This window comes from Pinus tabuliformis, chromosome 4_2 (assembly GCF_031772625.1).
Source record: "Pinus tabuliformis cultivar Carrire ecotype Pingquan chromosome 4_2, CPIR1, whole genome shotgun sequence".
In the NCBI taxonomy this organism is placed as follows: domain Eukaryota; kingdom Viridiplantae; phylum Streptophyta; class Pinopsida; order Pinales; family Pinaceae; genus Pinus; species Pinus tabuliformis.
This window is the reverse complement of record NC_142304.1, coordinates 62190684-62198583: the sequence shown is the minus strand read 5'-3', so window position 1 is coordinate 62198583 and position 7900 is coordinate 62190684.

Genomic DNA, 7900 nt, shown 5'->3' with positions numbered 1-7900 from the left:
TGTGTCGTTATGTGTTCAAGAGGTCAGTGCCAATGAGCCATTCATATGCAAAATATCTGTCATCCATCTTGACCATCCCTGAGTCGATCCTTGCAACTAAATTTCTTCAAACTTGATCTATGATTTTGTGTTGTGGGCTTGCCTACAACGGATCGCTTTCTATCGACTTCAGCTCATTATCCAGAAAGATGATCTAGAAATTATCAGTACTTTGGGATCTGCATGCCTCAATGGCAGGTTTCTCGCCTTCGATGATAGGTTGCATCATTGACCTTTGATCAAAGGATTCTGTGACATGTTCGACATCAACACATCTATTCACATATCATGTATTGTACTGAGTACTTTGAGAGCCATTGAAATTACTGGTGGTTTCTCTCACACTTGTTAATAGTTTACATGATTGATTGGTAATCAAGTGGTTTCTACCATGTTCGACTTCAGCACATTCATTCGCATGGTTAGAATCGTACTATTTCGGGAAGTAGAAATGAAGACCCTGGATCTAGTTTCTACCATCCAGGCTGTGAGGAATTTTGTATTCATTATATTGTGGACTATTCATAAACAGATGGCTGCGTCCATACTATGTCTACATGTGTCTATACTTGTGATGTATTACAATATCATTCCTATATTAGAGTAGTAGTTAGTTTTCTAGTCAGTTTTGATCTGAGTATGGGAATGCCTACCTCAACGATGATATGATCTCATATATATATTTTTCATTGAATTTTTTTACAGGTTCAAACCAGGCTCTCCACAAGATGATCCTCGAAATGATAAAGTACTTCACTCTTCCTAAATGATAAATGAAATCCTCATCTACTACAAAATTCGCACTTTAGGGGGAAATATGTTACACAAAAATATCATCACCATGAGTATTTGCAATCAGTATGGGTCTATCATCACTTGTACTGTCCTCCTAAGTAAGTCTCACACCTCAGCTCTTCAAGTCAAGCTTTGAAAATGAGAGAAAGACATTGAAAATCAAAAAAGCTAGTTCCGCACTTTCTCTCACTGTTGCTTGTAGTCCCACACCCCCTGTTCACATTATCTACAGACCTGCCTGCTCTGTCCCTAAAGGCGTGGGTGCGGACCCCTCTGAAAGTAAAAAGGGCACAATTTTATTCTAAAAAACTCACTTTTGGTTAATTCTAGATGATTCTAGAAGGAATTTTGACGTGGATTGTTCGCTCTTAGGTGGTTCATGCATCCCAAAAGAGAAGGAGCTAATCCCTTGATGAAAGGAGCTATCCCTTTGAAGGAGGGCTTTATCCCTTTGAAGGAGGACCTAGTAACTTCCCTCCATTGCACTATAAATTAAGGCATTGGGCTGGTTGCTAGAGAGGTTAGAAGCTGAACATTTTTTAGGGTAAATGCTGGTGGAATTGAGACTTCCTAGTTAAGATTGAGAGCGGAGATCACATACCTTTTTGGCTTCATTGGGAAGAGAGTGAAACTTGTCAAAGTAGAGGAGACTTCTTGTTGGACCCTGGGAGGAGCTTGTACAACATCAAGGAACAGGTTGTAAAGTTCTTCTTTGATTTGAATTAATACAATCAGATTCATTTTTCTCAACAAATTGTCTTATGTCATTTGTTTCATGAATTCCTTTATCATCATGATAAGTATCCTTTATGATATTAGCATTTCAGGTGCTATTTAATTTGTTTGCTTGTTTGTGGTTGCAGATTCACTACAAGGGAGCTCATTTGGATCAAAGGAGCGAGGCTTCCACAAACTTGCGTTGGACCCAAGGTAGGCCTAAAACACTTGTTTGCCTTTGTTTATAAATTGCATATTTAGAGAAAGATAGTTTTTGATTGGCTTGCTTGTCACTAGACATCGTTAGATTCTAGGAAGGTCTATCTTGTCCGCAAGATCGACTCATTCCGTGTGACAATGTGGTTTTCCTTGAATAAAGGTGATGAGTCAGCCCGCATTATCAATTAGCTGCGAAAGATGGTTGTCCTTAGTGCTAGTTTGACAAGTGAGTTATGATAGGTTATCCCACCTGTGAAAAAAAAAAAACAAGCAACAAGATTCTTAATCATGGAGATTTACCCTCACTTTATCATGGGGATCTGTAATGTGTAAATAGACTTTATTACAATATCATAGCTTATCAATATCACATGCCAAAATCACCATAATTCACTTCATATGTCACTTCTTAATTAATCAATTTAATTAAAATGATAAAAATGGCATAACTATTTGGGAATATTACTATGAATACTCTAGAATATTCCATGGAGGTTAATTATCTACCATCTATTTAATAATTATTAATAATTAAGTTAAAATTAAAAAAAACTCTATTTAAAAATAGGCATGTCTACATAATTATTATTTCAATATATTGTATAAATTAAATACCTATTATTTATTGATTGATTATCAATATTTTTATTAAAAATCTAAAAAATATATTCCACAAAGATAATAAGAAATAAATATACATTATATAATAAACGTGAAATTGTGATTTACAAATTACATTGAGATATTAAAAATGGAAGACACTAAATATATTCATCAAATTGAGTAGCTCATAGGTGAGGAGCTTCACCTGGAGACTTCCTCCGGCAAAACACTCTATAGCTTTCTCATTAAGCATCAAGAATATATAGTTTACAAGCGAATAGGGGAGTTAGAACAACCACCGAGAATGTGGGAAAAAGTTCCTAATCTAAGTCTCACACATAACTAATGAACAGACTCTCTCCAATAATACATTTCCCCATTAATTTCAACACTCCCCCTTAATGGAAGAAGGGTTCACTAGTACGCCTAACATCTCTCTAAAAATTTCAAATTTAATTCTTCCAAGGGGCTTAGTAAAAATGTCTGTAGCATTATCACAAGTATTACAATATTCAATATGGATTTCCTTTGACTGAACCTTCTCCCTAAGAAAGTGAAACTGCGTATCAATATGATTTGTGTTTTTATGAAACACTAGATCATTTGCAAGTTTGATTGAGCTCTAGTTGTCACATATGATAACTGTTGCATCTTTTTGTTCTTCTTTGGCATCCTGGAGTGTCTCCTCAACCAAATTGCCTCAGAGATTGCTACACACGTTGTTTGATACTCTTCTTCTGTTGAAGACAAGTTTACAATGTTCTGCTTCTTGTTGCTCCATGCAATGACCCCATACCTAATGTTGAATGCATAATATGTTACAGATCATCTGTCATCCAAATTTCCAACCCAATCTGAAAAACATGTTCTATCTAACATCAAACGAATCAGTATATTTAATACCAAAGTCCAAGGTTCCTTGAAGATACCTTAAGACGCCTTTTGTTGCAACCCAATGGCTCTCAAGTGGCTTTGACATGAATTGGCTTAATACACTAACTGCAAAAGCCAAATATGACCTAGTTGTAGTCAAGTAAATTAGAATCCCAACTGGTTGTATATACAGTGTTGCATTAACCTCCTTAGAACCATCATTATTCTAAAGATTAATATTCTGTTGTAAAGGCATTATGGCAGCTTTGTATTGATCCATTATGAACATTTTCAATAAGATCCAGACATACTTTCCTTAAGACAAAAAATTCTGGCCATAATCCCTCCAGACTTCAAGACCCAAACAATACTGTAACTCTCCAAGGTATTTGACCTCAAAAACCTGTGACATATTCTCTTTGATTTCTTTAATGAGTTCATCAACATTTCCTGTAATGATAAGATCATCTACATATAAAGAAATCAAAACAATTTTCCCCTCTTCATCAAACACGGTATACATGTTAGGGTCATTCTTTCTTCTTTTATAACTATGATGTAGGAAAAAATAATCAATTTTATCATACCATGACCTGGGTGCCTGTTTTACTCCACATAGTGATTTCCTCAATATACAAGCTAAATGTTCCTCCCCTTGTATAACAAACCCTTAAGGTTGCATTCAATAGACTTATTATTTTAATTCCCCATTTAAGAATGCAAATTTCACATCTAGTTGGTGTATGATCGAATGATGTTTGGTAGCTAAAGAGATTAACATTTTAATTTTGTTTAATTTAGCTACAGGGGAGAAGGTTTCCTCATAGTCTATGCTTTCTTTCTATGAGTACCCCTTTGCAACCAGCCTAGCTTTATATTTGTCTATGCTCCCATCTACTTTAAATTTAGGCTTGTATAACCATTTGCAATCTATGGGTTGTTTTCCTTTAGGTAGTCAACTAGATCCCAGGTATTGTTTTTAAGTATTGACTCATATTCCTCTTCCATGGCTTCCCTCCATTCACTATATTGAATTTCTTCTTTAAAATTAGAGGGTTCAACAACATTTAACATACTAGTTATAAGAGCATGATCCCTATATCTTGATGGCAACTGGATTTGCCTACGTGATCTCCTGAGTGTTGGACTAGCTTCTTGGTGGACTTGGCCAACTAACTACATCTGTACCATCTACTTGTTCCTTTTCTGTTGTTGTTGCTACTATTGCCCATGGTTGTCCTTTGTTTCATCACATCCATCTTCCACCAGCAAAGGCATGTGCCATTCTTCATTGCATCTATCATGGTTTCCATCATCAACCTTCTCATGGAATACTACATCTCTTCTTGCAAACACTTTATGATTAGAGGGATTAAACAATTTATAAGCTTTAAACTCTGTGTAGTACCCAACAAAAATACATTTAATGGCCTTTGAATCCAGTTTCTTCATATACTCTTTTGGAAAATAATAAAAACCTTTGGATTAAAAAAGTCTTAAATGATTAATTGCAGGCTTAAAACCTAATAAGTCTTTGAATGGAGTTATAAAATCAAGGCTTTTTGTTAGACTCCTATTATTCAAATATACTACAATATTTATTTCTTGTGCCCAAAATCCATTATACAGGTTCTTACCTTTTAACATTGCCCCGCACACATGCCACAAGGGTTTTTTTCTTCCTCTCTGCAACCCCATTATGTTGAGGAGTGTGGGGTACTGTGAACTGCTGAACTATCCCATGGTCCTTGCAATATTTGATCAAACCACCCTTCTTGTATTCTCCCCCTTGATTTGGGCAGAGAATTTTGATGAATTTCCCTATTTGTTTTTCAATCATGCTTCTGAACTCTGTAAAATATTCAAAAGTATGACTCTTATTTCTGAGAAAATATACCTAGTAAATCTCATGCAATCATCAACAAATAATAAGAAATAATAGGCACCTCCTAATGACCTTATCTGCATCGGCCCACATAAATCAACGTGCACAAGTTCTAGTATATATATCTTCTTTCAATGTAAGTTTACAAGAAAATCATCTTTGTGCATCTTCCCAAGAGCACATTCTTCCCAATCAACATGAACATTCTTTAAAACAGGAAGAACATTGACCATTGAACATTGTCATGTGGGTGGAAGCCCTTGAGTCCACAAACCAAATTTATGCTTCATCATCCTCAACAGAGAACGCAGAATCAGATATAAACAATCTTAGATTTTGATTCTGATATTCGACAAAAAAATGCCATCCATGCTTCATATGTCCATGTCAAGTTTCATCAAGCCTCTTCCTATGACAATACTTAGCAATATGACCAACTCTACCATAGTAAAAAAATTTGGTTGTTGAATCATTTTTGTCGGAGACATACCTTGAGGTGGCTTTCTCTGTGGTGTACCTCCACCTTTTTGTCCTGCACTTGCCTTCCCTTTGAAGGGAGTCTTCTTCCCCATTAAAGCAAAATCTAAACTTTGGAGTTTTAGAGTCATCTTCCTTTCTTCCTCTTCCATCAGGATCCCTGTCAATTCCTCAAATTTGGGGGCCTTCTCTCTCACATTCAAGCCTGTGATAAACATCTGATAGTCATTAGTCATACCATTCATGGTAATTATGACAAGATCAGTGTTTGACACTGTCTCCCCTATGTTTCCCAACCTATCTCTGATCTCCTTGATTCAAGAGATGAATGCAACCGTTAATTCATTCTCCTCCATTTTAATGGAGATAATCTTGTTATTCAGAAACAATAGGCGATTTTTTTTTTGTGCACCCATCTGAGAGGGGTTGTATTAAGAGCACCATTTTTTTGAGATCTAGAGAGAGACATTTTTTTTTTAATTGTTGGAGGTCCAAAGTATTCTTGAGGTAGACTTGCCAAGATGAATAATCAGATGGTAGAGGCATACATGAATGAGAGAAATAAGCTCGACGGATCCAATTATTCTAATTGGAAATTCAAGTTGCAGGCCCTACTTGAGGGGAAAAACACATTGTTGATGGCAAGTAGTGATGAATTGAAGTCAACCATAGATACAATTGGAACAACAACAACAATCCAAGATTGGGAAAAGAGGGATAATAAAGAAAAATTGTTGTTAAAATTTTCAGTGAAATAAACTGAACAACTCATAGGTGAGGAGTTTCACCTGGAGACTACATCTGGCAGAATGCTCTACAAGTTTCTCACTAAGCATCAAGAATATATAGTTTACACAAAAATATGGGAGTTAAAAAAACCACTTAGAATGTAGGAACAAATTCCTAATCTAAGTCTCACACCTAACTAATGAACAAAATCTCTCCAATAATAAATTTCTCCATTAATTTCAACATGAGACATAGTTTTCACAAAAATGGCTACTACTAATTGAAAAAACAAATTATGTAACTCAAAACAGAAAGACCAAATTATGTAACTCAAAAGGGAAAGACAATACCAATGAAACATATTTTAGTAAAACAACATGAAGAAAAGAGAGGAGGAAATCTAATTGTTGAGGTGGAAAGAATTTTGGATTTGGCTACATACAATTCATCATTTGAAAGTATGTTTCAAACAAATGATTGAGCCTATTTAAGACAACCAAATGTGTAGGAGTGCTTGTCTTTCAAGAAGTATTTGTAAAAAGGAAGAAGAGAGTTAATGACTTGTACAAATTTTTTCAATCAAGCTCTCATGTGGCAGATTCTTCGGTCATCTCGACAACCAATGTTACAATTTGAAAGGAAAAAGTCTAGCTAGGGAAGGAAATTATTTGGATCTTTCTCTCAAGTAGATCTCTCCTCTAGATGACTCCAAATCTAGGGTCCTTATAGCACAACTTCCCTCTAGTAAAGGGAAGAAATTATTTTTCTCTCCTTAAACATCATAGGAGTAAGGAAAAGTTCCAAAGGAAATTCCTTTAGGAGATTAATACTGAAGCATACTCCTTCATTAATTTTTTTTCATGAAACAATAATTTCAAGCATTAGAGCAAAGGAAATTTTTTCAAAAATATGGCCAAGGTGGTGAGTCTATGTTGTAGATGCTGAAGGTTTGTCACGAGGTTTAGTTTCTTTATGGAACCCTAATCAAGATTCCCTAGAGGTTTTTTCTTCAAATGCGGTCATTATTTTAGAGGGGTTGTTGACAGGTTTAGATATACCTTCTACAATGGTGAACTATTGTGGGTCGTATGAGGAAATAAAGGATTTCTAAGACTCCTTCCATCAAAGAGGCCTCTTGGGAAGTAAAAATATTATTCTGGCTAGGGACTTAAACCTGACAATCTCATCCAATGAAGTTTAGGGAAGCAGAGCTAGGATCAACCCTTTGGCTCAATATTTCTTAAATTTGTTTCAGGAAGAGAATCTAATAGACATATGCCTAATCCCTTTAGCCCCTACTTGGAGGAACAATTAGGTGGGCTAGGAAGGCTTTGAAAAAAGGATAAATCATTTCCTCATTGTGAAAAAGATTTCATCGATTTTAGGTAGGTATAGGTCATGGATTTTCCCAAATGGAATCTCATATCACGTGCTTATCTTCCTTGAGATGGATTTTAATGAGAAGAGACCTCATTTTCTCTTCAGATTCAATAATTTCTAGCTGAAGGATCAATCCTTCAATGCACTAGTTAGAAGTAGTTGGCACAATATAGAGAAGCTTAA